This window comes from Mchenga conophoros, linkage group LG23 (assembly GCF_057382185.1).
Source record: "Mchenga conophoros isolate Kocher_MC1m ecotype Shallow Benthic linkage group LG23, M_conophoros_male_GT1.1, whole genome shotgun sequence".
NCBI lineage: Eukaryota > Metazoa > Chordata > Actinopteri > Cichliformes > Cichlidae > Mchenga > Mchenga conophoros.
Window position 1 is genome coordinate 7633988 of NC_140547.1, and position 12005 is coordinate 7645992.

Here is a 12005-nt window from a genome sequence, read left to right on the forward strand (position 1 = left end):
AGAGAGAGTCTGCTCTGTGTTTGAATTTGTATTCGGAGGCTGTGAGTGACTAAGTAGAGAGGATACCTTATATGAGTTAAATAGACTTTATTTCTTTGCAGCAGCATGTTATTTTCATACTGAAATTCAGTGCAAGTGTTCAAGTTAACTAAGAAGTACAAAGCTCAGGAGAGGAGTTGTAAGAGTAGTAGATAAGCATTAAGAGGGAGATATTCTTCTGTGACATGTTGTAGATGAATACATCCTTACAGAAGTCAGATATAGAGATGCTGATATGAGGAGAGCAGAGGAAATATAAATGGAGAATACTGGAGATGGATGGAACAGGAGAGAGAGGGAGATGTATGTTGTGCCAGCCATTGCTCAGCGAGGATGACAGACGTGTTTGTGTGTGTGTTTTTTCTCACTGGCTTGGACTTGGCTGGCAAGAAAAACGTCTGTATCAGAATATCCATCACTTTGGGCTGGGCGCTGCCTCAAGGTTGCAGGCTAGAGAAGTATGCTCTCACAGATATTTGGGAGCATCTGTGCGTCTTTTAATTAATGTAATTTAGTACTTCTGTACAGTAATATCATAGTATTAGTTATTTTTTGGGGTACTGATATGTAGGAGTGTTCATTATGAAAAGATTAAATGTATTAGAGTATTGTCTCACTACAGGACTTGTTGCCAGATAAAAAGGTACAAAGCTGAAAATATTTTGAGCCGATATCAGATTAGTTGAGTGGAGTGACTGTACCTCAGTCATAAGGTGCAATGCTGCATGATGGATAGCCAAGTGGTGGTGCTTTTTCTCTTTCTGGCTACACCTTCCTTTTATTCATTTTGTCATGTTTGCTCAGCGGCACCTGAGCAGTACAGGATCAGTGCTGCAGAGCCCATGTTGAGAAAACCTCTTCTCCAAGCTCATTTTTAAAAAGTTAAATCACTCATTTTGGACGTTTTTAGCACTAAATTTCTACATTGTACACTCAGCTAGGTGGGGATATCCAAGACAGAATATGCAAGTCATTCGATTGGCTTAGAGCCAGTCGAGTGTATCAGTAATTTCTTTTGTGTCTCTTTTGTGTGTGCATTTGTTTGTTCAGCAGCCAAAGCCTGAACTTGAGGCCTAAGGGGACATGTACTGTGGGTGCATGAGGGAGAATGAAAGGCTTGGTCTGCATGCCTTGAGGATGGTCTCATTCAGTATCTGTTATTTCGTTTCCTTTTTCCTTTTTGACAACCCATCATGTCTTTCTTAGGTAACATCTTGACTTTGACCTATTGAGAACTGGCTCAGACGGATCCGTGACTCAGCAGCCGGCACACACTTATCTACTTCCACATATACGTACGCTCTCCTGGGCTTTTGCTAGTCTTGAGGTTATTAAAATTCTGGCTTGCTCCTCTATTTCTATAGCTCAAAATTGGCACAGTGAAAATTGGCGCTGATGTAGAGTGGATATGAGTGGTAATATTACTTTGTGTGAAAAAAAAACAGAGGTCTATTGTGTTGTACTGGCAGCTGTAATATCACATTGTTTGTTGTGCTACATTTTCTGTGTACAAGTGTGTCTGAATGTGCGTACAGGTGCTATGCAGCTCTCATAACTTTGTACCCTTCGTACAGCAGAACATCATTTGTTAAACCAAGAGAGGAAAAATGTAATTACATTCTCCTTACACTGTCTGCCAACAAAGAGACAGGCTTTTTATATCTTGGATTTTACAAATCTCTTTCAATCATCAAATGGGCCAAATGTACCTAAAACGGTATGCTTTTACTGTATTCATTTGGCATGCAGCATGGCTGTGGGAATGAGAAAGTTATGCGTACACAAATGTGTGTATGTTTGCAGAAGTGTGTTATCCATGTGAAGGCAAAGCTTTTCCTTGATAGGTCCTGACAGAGAATTCCATTTACCACGTAGGCGTTTGCTATATAGACTCTATGGATGAAGTTTGCTTTAAAGAACTGTAAATACATGTGAAGGCGCATAAATAAGCAATATAAATGCACATTTTTTTATGGTATTTATGTGTATATATAGGTGACGGCTCTATGAATGCACATATTTATCAAATGTACTGTGTCCTTTTGTGTCCTTTATGTGTTAAGAACCTTGGTCGTGGTAAATGAGGGAAGGGTGAGATGAAAAAAAGAAAGCTTCTCTTCTTCCATCCCTCTCTCTGGTGCTGCTTTGTGCTATCATGGCTGTAATGAAGGCTCATTTATCTCCATCTCAGCACAGTCTCATCATTCACATATGGCCTGCAGTAGCCCTGGATTGAGGATGAGTGTGTATTGCTTAAGGGATGGTCCTTTATGCATGTGTTGTCTGAGGATGGATGCTGGACGGGATGCAGAAACTGACCTGTTGATGTACCTGTTGAGTGGAATGAGTGAAATAGGTCAGATTTGATACGAAAGGGCAAACGTTTTCTGTGTTTGGTCAGCATTGTGAGGGCAAACGCTCAGCGTAGAATTGGATCAATGGACAAGGATTACATCCAGAGGTCAGGTTAAGTAAGCGTCCATTTGAGCTGTAGAGCCACCTCCTCATCCTGGAGCTGAGAGGCAACGAATGGAATAGGCAGATTGGGAGACAGACATACAGAGAAACAGTGGGACGTGTGTAGAGAGATAAAGGCTGAGTAATGTCATCATAGGCCCCAGGTCTGATTAAGAGCCTCTCTGAGCATTCCCAGACACTGTGCTGTGATAGGCCAAGGTCACTGCGAATCACTGCACAGTGCTGCAGATTGATGCTTAACTCCGTCAGGAAATGGCACAATCTAATTTGGCCAATGGGCTTCCTCCCTACTTCAGATGAAGAGGACGATTCTCCTCACCCTGGGGCCCTTTGAGGAAGTTTGCGTGTGAATGTCTGCTGGCTTGCAGCCTGTGTGGTTGAGTGATTGTACGTGTGTCTGGGTGCATTCATTCATTCTCTGCGCATTCTATTACTTCTCACCATGTGCAGATCTATATGGATGCATTTCGGTTTAAAACTACTCCTGTCTATGTGTGTTTATGCCTCTCATACAGTATGTGTGCAACACCACACCTGTCAGCATGTGGTTAAGAAAGGCAAGCAAGTGATTGGCAGGCTATGATATTAGTTTGGGAATAATAAGACTGTGATAACTCAGCAGCGTTTCCCTCCAGAGAGTGACTCCCAGGTAATCACATTGACTCAACACAATCACTGTCTTGCATGGCAGTGCCCAGGACAGGACAAAGCTCTTTTTCATTTCCTCTTATGAATGTCATGGGTCCTGGTGTGCGTGAAGTGTGTTGGTGTGTGTATGGGAGTGATGCAGTTTAATAGCTTATGGTTATGAGTTTAGATTTCTTTTGGATGTATTTTGAAAACTGTAATGTCCCAAGGTAGGTGGCAAAGAGTTTACAGATATTGAAGTTGCATTTAAAAAAGCCTTAAAATAATGCTATACAGTGGTCCCTCGTTTATAGCGAGAGTCACGTTTTAAAAATAACCCCCGATAGGTGAAATCCGTGAAGTAGCCAGCTTTATTTTTTACAATTATTATAGATGTTTTAAGGCTGTAAAACCCCTCACTACACACTTTATACACTTTTCTCAGACAGGCATGAACATTTTCACACTTTTCTCTCTTGTTTAAACACCCTCAAAGTTCAAACCTTGGTAGAAAAATAAGTCCAGTATTATACAATGAAACAAAGATCAAACCCTGTTTTCAGGTCCAGAACATGGGAATAGAGCAGCTGAGAGAGTATTCAACATTAATGAATCAATGATATGGAAGTAGAGGAAGCAAAAAGAATGAGTTGAGTAAAGTATGACTTATCTGACTGTTTTGTTTCGCTTAATGCGCCTTATAATCCCAAAAATACAGTAACTTCTGCCTTTCTTTAGCATGTCCAGATGTCCAACTTTTTGTGAGATGGTTAGCATCTTCCTCTGCCCTTTTGGTGCTATCGCAGGTGCCTTTGATGCTGCAAAACGTTTCGTCGAAATTGTTGTGTTCGTTGGGGACAAAACATATAAACATGCAGTACAGCACTTCAGAAGCAGAATTTTGGCAATTGAAGATTTATGTAAATTTGACAAGCAGAACACATTCTGTACTGTACAGGAGACACAGCATGGAGGAGATTGATTGACAGTGGTCTACAGCCAATCATGACGCAGAACACAATGTGCTGTTAAAAGTATTTATTTTTGTGCATAATTGCACAAAGAAAATCTGCGAAACAGCGAGGCTGCAAAAGGTGAACCGCGTTATAGTGAAGGACCACTGTATATAGATGAAGTGTGGTCTCATTTTCCATATTTTGAGAGGTGCTGGTATTGGTACAAAAAAAGAATACTGCAAATTGTCCAGTTCCAGTCTGCGGCTGGTCCATTCTCTAAATGTAATGCAATAATTGTTTAACCTCGAGTGCTTTGTACATTTCTACTTGTGAGAACTGTTTATAAGTTTGAGAACTTTCTGCTCTGGACTCCTTGAGCCAGCATTGACTTTTAGAAAAGTACTATTGGAGCAGAACAAAACCTGTTAATAGAAAAGAGAGGGTTGGCTTCCCTCCGAGACTGACGTTTAGAAATAATGTTGGTGCAGCAATAAATATGCACGCTAATTGTTTTTTGTTGTTGTTGTTTTTTTAATTTTCAGACTGATCCAAAGGAGTGTGTAAGTGAAATGCATTGCAGTAGAAACGTAAACATCAATTATGGTGCTGGAATATGTTGTGTTAGTTGCGTCAGTGAACACATATACTGTCTTCTTTCTGGAGAGGAGATGATTACAGTATTGGCAGAGTATACTTCTCTTTATTATAGGAGAATTTTTCTCTTTACATAATAATTAATATAGGGATATTTTTAGTCATTATTTTCACTGTTAATTAACATTTTGATTATTTGTCTTCTTTTTACACAGGTAATTGTGATACGTTTCATTGAATTGCTCATTTTACCTACTGTCTAAAACAAAGCTTCATTGATAGATTACAAGCAGTAAATGTGTACTGTTAACTATTAACTATAACTCTCTCCCTCTCTTTTGAGTTTACACCATATACAAATGATGAAGGCTGCTCTCTTTTTTTTTTTTGTCTTAATTACTGATATTTTTCACCAGCTAAACAAATATTGATTAATGTACAGGGTGGGCCATTTATATGGATACACCCTGATAAAATGGGAGTGGTTGGTGATATTAAAGTCCTGTTTGTGTCACATTAGTATATGTGAGGGGGCAAACTCCTCAAGATGGGTGGTGACCATGGTGGCCAATTAGAAGTCGGCCATCTTGGATACAACTTTGGTTTTTTTCGATAGGAAGAGGGCCATGTGACACATCAAACTTATTGGTAATGTCACAAGAAAAACAATGGTGTGCTTGGCTTCAACGTAACTTTATTCTTTCATGAGTTATTTACAAGTTTCTGACCGCTTATAAAATGTGTTCAATGTGCTGCCCATTGTGTTGGATTGTCAATGCCACCCTCTTCTCCCACTCTTCACACACTGATAGCAACACCGCAGGAGAAATGCCAGCACAGGCATCCAGTATCCGTAGTTTCAGGTGCTGCACATCTCCTATCTTCACACCATAGACAATTGCCTTTAGATGACCACAAAGATAAAAGTCTAAGGGGGTCAGATTGGGAGACCTTGGGGGCCATTCAACTGGCCCACGACGACCAATCCACTTTCCAGGAAACTGTTCATCTAGGAATGCTCGGACCTGGCACCCATAATGTGGTGGTGCACCATCTTGCTGGAAAAACTCAGGGAACGTGCCAGCTTCAGTGCATACAGAGGGAAACACATCATCATGTAGCAATTTCAAATATCCAGTGGCCTTGAGGTTTCCATTAATGAAGAATGGACCCACTATCGTTGTACCCCATATACCACACCAAACCATCACTTTTGTTGTTCCAACAGTCTTGGAGGGATCGATCCAATGTGGGTTAGTGTCAGACCAATAGCGGTGGTTTTGTTTGTTAACTTCATCATTCACATAAAAGTTTGACTCATCACTGAATAAAATCTTCTGCGTGAACTGAGGGTCCTGTTCCAATTTTTGTTTTGCCCATTCTGCAAATTCTGTGCGCCGATCTGGGTCGTCCTCGTTGAGATGCTGCAGTAGTTAGAGTTTGTAAGGGTGCCATTTGTGAGTAGCTAATATCCGCCGAAGGGATGTTCGACTAATGCCACTCTCCAGTGACATGTGGCGAGTGCTACGCTGTGGGCTCTTGCTGAATGAAGCTAGGACAGCCACTGATGTTTCTTCATTAGTGACAGTTTTCTTGCGTCCACATTTTGGCAAATCCAACACTGAACCAGTTTCACGAAACTTAGCAAGCAGTTTGCTAACTGTAGCATGGGAGATGGGTGGTCTCATAGGGTGTCTTGCATTGAAATCTTCTGCAATGACCTGGTTACTGCGTTCACCAGATATCAACACGATTTCGATCCGCTCCTCACGTGTTAACCTCTTCGACATGTCAATCAATGGCTGTGAACAAAGAGAAACTTGTAAATAACTCATGATAGAATAAAGTTACGTTGAAACCAAGCACATCATTGTTTTTCTTGTGACATTACCAATAAGTTTGATGTGTCACATGGCCCTCTTCCTATTGAAAAAAACCAAAGTTGTATCCAAGATGGCTGACTTCTAATTGGCCACCATGGTCACCACCCATTTTGAGGAGTTTGCCCCCTCACATATACTAATGTGCCACAAACAGGACTTTAATATCACCAAACATTCCCATGTTATTTCGGTGTATCCATATAAATGGTCCACCCTGTAGATTCATTTTTTCAGTTAAGTCTATGAAATCGGAATCTGAACCCAAGATGATGCCTGTATGTTGTCAGTCCAAGCAGTGAACAATGATTGGTAAACAAATGGTACTCAATCCAAATATAGATTTCTTTTTTAAGGCACCAAACTCTTCTGGTTTGAGCTGGAACCAGTAAATTTCATCATTATTATATTCCTTGAATCATCAGTTGGTAGATTTTTTTTTTAGTGCAATGCCCACAAGCGCAAAGGTCAAGAGTATGTTGTTTTTACCTGTTTATTGATCAGTGCTTATGCAAGATGATAAGTACGATGAGTGTGCACTTCTGAGTTCCTGTTTAAAAAAAAAAAAAAAAAAAAAAATTAAATGGAAGAAAAGTAGTGAGGAAAGGTTGTAAGACAAAGGGTATTCTATCAGGAGGTTTAACACAGGAGATACCTCAGTGGTGAAGAGAGAAAGTGGAGGGCGCAGCGGACCAGGGTAACTATATAGCTGAGCTGGCCGATCGATAATACACTCGCTGATCCATAACATATTAATAGGAGGGAATACATTATTACTGTTAAGAGATGTCAGGTGGACAGGGCAAGCGTGCACACACACCTGAATGCTAGGAAATTTGCAGCTGAGCTTGGGTGAGGGACACAACACCGCATCTGGGCACAAAGCCAAAGAAAAACACTCAATCGTCTCCTCCATTTTTTTTTTGTCCTCCCCCCGATGTACCTTCTCTGCCCATTTCATTCCCAGTCTTAATATCCTGATTGAAGTGGTCACCTTTGCCTGTTGTCGTTAATGAGCAGCAGGTGTCTGAGTGCAGCTCACTCGACCATGGCCCCAGGAACCAACTCAGAGTTGTGCGTCTTCTTTATCAGCCTGGAAAAAGGAAGAGACTGCAGTCCAAAGCAGTTTAATGGGTTTTCATTACTGCTTATAAGGAAGAGTAGAAATAGAAGAGAGGAAGGTGCAGGGCAGCATTAGGTGTGTCATTCAAAATGTGACGGTCGGGTGGTTTTCACAGTGTTACTGCATTATCTTACTGTGTTTTCACCTTGTTTACTGAGCATTGTCGCATTAAATCCAGTATATGCTAGAGTTGCAGAGCTTTAGCTACATTTCAGATCCACACGAGAATAGACATCAGCAGTGTGCTTTTGCATGTATGAATGTGTGCGTATGTGTTTGCACAGTTATGTGTAGTCAGACTTGTTCTGTACTTTGCATTTCGTGCTGTCTGCGATGCCATGTCTGACAGCACCGTTCGGGCTGTGTGAGTTGTCCTTTGCAATTCAATGCAATGTAGTGCAGCAGATTGTGTGCTTTGAATACACAACTATAACCACTGGGTTTGACAGTGAAGGTGAAAAGACCAAATAGGTATGTTGGGAGTATAATGATCAGAATGTCTCCAAAATCCTTTCCTTTACGCCCTCTTATTTCTGCCCTAATGCTGAAAATAACACTGCAGTGTCTTACCATTCTATTTTTGCCAATACTGGAATGAACAGCCCTGTAGGTGTAATAGAGTCACAATTAACTACATATTCCATAAAAACAAAATATTTGTGAGAAATGTAGCTATAGACATGCACATATGTCCCTCTTAAATGATGAAACTCACTTCGCTGGTCACTGCTCTCTCCACATGACTATATGCAAAACAGTATATATGTAGTTACTAGAAACATTACTTAACTTTGTGGCTGTGTGATGAACAGAGCTTTAAATTTTCCATCCAATAACCTTATTTTACATACTTATTCTGAGTCATTATGTTATGTTGCTGAAAATACATTCGAGATTCTGCATATTCATAAGCAGATATCTGTTTACAGACTTTAGGTGCTATTAAATCATTGCCATCTGTAAATCATAAATGTGTCATACTGGGTCAGTAAAACCTACTGTGTTGGGGGTTTAAACATGCTATTTTTATGTTTACAGCTAAAAATAGCACAGGTTCATCACCATCTTTGGTCCCTTTGGGTTTTTCTTTTTCTAGTAAGTGTGCGAGGGTGAGGAGAGAGATGGAAAGTGTATGTTCGTGTCCAGCTTCAACTTTATATATTTATCTCTGAGCCACGGCTTAGCTTTAACTGGTACGGAAGGAAAAAAGATGGTGGACAGTTGGACAGTGAGGTGGATGAGGCAGAGCACATGCACAGGACTGATGCCAAGAGTCTGCCTCAAGGTTCATATCTCTGAAAAGCATAGATGTAGTAGGTCGAAATTCAATACAACAGTGCACGCATTGGAAGAATGATGTGAGTGTGTGTTAGAGGCAAACATAGTTTCACCGCTGATGTGAGAAAAGCAGATTGATGTACGTTCCTTTTCTCTTTTTTGTGTTGGTTCCTGTCTCTCCTCCTCCTCCTTCCCTCCCTCGCTGTCCCTTCCTCTCTTTCTGCGGTGTGAGCGTGGCGAGGCCAGATGAGTTGCTATGTCAGAGGGAATGCAGCAGTGAGGGAGGTGAAGCTTTATTTCTCTCTGAAAGGTGTATTTTTCTCTTGTCAACAGGCATGGCTGCATCCTTGACTCCCCCTCCCAATCTCCATCTTTTCCCTTATATTTCTTTCTTTCTGGCTTCGCTTCTCTCTCCCTCCCTCTCTCTCTCTCTTCCAGCCTCCTATCTGGAGCTGTACAGAGGACAGATTGAGGGTATTATTTTTCTGCGACTGAATTTTTCTGCCATGCAGTGATACTGAAGGTCCCACTCTGCTCCTGTGTCCAAGATAAATCAAAAACATTTTTCTACAGCTGCAATCAATGCCCTAGCCGCTTTTCAACCGCTTTGCCTTTTCCCCATCTCCGATACGTTTGCAGACATGTGCACACTCTTAAGACACACATCCACTCTCTTCTGTGTTTCTTCCTGAGGCGGTGGTTCTCTCTTGAACGCTGACATCAGATAGCCTCCCTGCAGCAGTCCACTCCTCTGGGAGGGATTTGCATCGTATTTGCATCTCATTACAGATTTAATAGAGCAAACTGTGCTCCTTCCTGAGTGAAAATGATGAGAGGGGAAGTAGAAAGGTGAAGATAGCTGGGGAGAGTCAGCCTACTGGTGACTGTCAGTGCCTCCGAGCAGATGTTACTGTATATCCCCTGTCTCACACCCAGCTGATGTAGCTCTGCAATTAACCATATCCTTAAAAAAATAAAGAAAATCGAATTATTTATTCTCTCACAAACACTTTCTCGTAAGCCAAAGACAATCTGGGATCAAAAGCTTTTAATAAAAGTCATTAAAAGTTAAAACCTCTGATGAATTATAATTGAAGCCAATGCAGATGTACTGAAAGCTGCTACTTGAAGCTGTATCCAGAGGTTTCCATGTTGTTCAGCAAATATATTTAGATAGATAGATAGTAGGGGTGCAACAATACTCGTATCGGTATTGAACCGTTCGATACAGTGCTTTCGGTTCGGTACGCATATGTATTGAACAATACAAAATTTTTAATTTATTTTATCAACTTTCTGATGATGCTGTCTGTGTTGAGAGCTCAGTGGATCTGCGTTCGACTACTCCGCCTAGGCTGCACTGTCGAGCGCTCGTTGCAACATAGCAAATGCCTCAACGCGAAATTGAACCTCCCCCACCCTCATTCAGATCTGGCGTTTGGAACTATTTTGGTTTTCATGTGAAGTATGACCCTGAAGGTAAGCGCGTCATGGACAAAAGTAAAACAGTATGTTGGATGTGCCACGCAATGCTCAATTACATTGGTGGGAACTAGTGCGTTAGTGCAGTTAGCTTGTTAACGTGCTGACGCCGTCCAGCCCCACGCACGGGGCGATCCGCGGTAACTCGTTAACGGAGATTTGCCACATTATGGCGTTAATGTCATTTTACCCGACTTTACCCGAGTCATTTAGACAGCCGTTAGCACATGATTCTCCTTATGGGAACCTGATATGTTTAATATGCTGCTGAGAATATAGCCCAGAAGAAGCGTATAGTATAGCTTTTATTTTGGAAAGAGCCATTTCTCTGTAATAAACTCTGTTTTCCAAAGATGAGTGATTTCTTGATCAGATAGATTTTTTTAAATTTTTTTTATTATTATGTTGTTTCAGCAACATTACATTTAAAAACTGTACTTTTGAGTTAAAATATATATTTATAATTTTAATAAATGACAAATTAAAAAGGCATGAACATTTTTTTGTATCGAAAAAATATCGAACCGTGTGTACTTTGTGTTTCGTTGTTTTGGTGAATAAAGTTCTAAAATGAATGCATTAATATGAGGACAGTAAAGTGCATGCTTTAAAATTCACAATTCAGAAGCCAATGTGAGGTGTCACAGTGGTTTCATCCCTCTTTAAATATAGGTTTGTACCTGTAATTAACCTATATTTCATGGTACCTGTGAAAATGTGAATATTCTTGGTTGGGAATATGTGTCTATACAACAGTACACCGCAGTAGGTTGTCGGTATCATTATTAAACCACATGTACTTTAAACACTTGATTTTTCACACAAAATAAGAGAAAACTTGTCGTGTAAAGATTCTGCTTGAAGTCCCTGTGCTTGTTTGCTTCATAAAGTTGGAGAAATTGATGAATGAAGCAACATCACCTGGTTGACAGACTGAGACTACTCAAATGACAAGCAGTGTGAATAGACAATGAGGCTCGTGCACTGTAAATATTCTGAAGTGAAACGGATGAGGATGGAGTAGAGAGCACGGGGGGATTTATTGGAAAGAGTAAAATTGTTAAACAGCAGACAGTTTGACTAAAGCAGGAAAAGCACAGGTAGAATTATTGAATTACATTGATTGGTGCATTCCTTTTAGCTGAGGTAGTTTCAGGAGTAGATAAAGCCGATAAACTTGTGGGAAATATATCTGCACTTGTGTACATTTGTGTTGCATATAGGAAGAAATCTAAAATGTCAACAGCAACTTTTATTTTAATTACAAATTCAACAAGAATAATGCTTAACGCGAGGTTGCATTAGATTAGGAGCATGGCCTTGTACGATATCAGGAGCTGTACTGTATTGATCTCTGTAGAGAATGTCCTTGCACCATACTTAGACACTTCAGTGGGAAAGCTGTTTCCTGACAAAGGAGCAAGAAGGGAGGATTAAAAAGAAGAAGGCTTTTCTACACACTAATTGTAGTTCTTAGTATTTGGTTTTCTACTTCACAAAAACATTTTCACATGCAGTTAATAAGGCAGAAAATATGATTTGTTTATG

The 12005-nt window shown here is 40.5% G+C and overlaps 1 protein-coding gene across 1 annotated transcript in view; it reads left to right on the forward strand.

The window, feature by feature from the left end:
* The window catches only part of dab1a (DAB adaptor protein 1a), a 226543-nt gene that overhangs the window by 389 nt on the left and 214149 nt on the right, over positions 1-12005 (forward strand). The window lies entirely within an intron of this gene.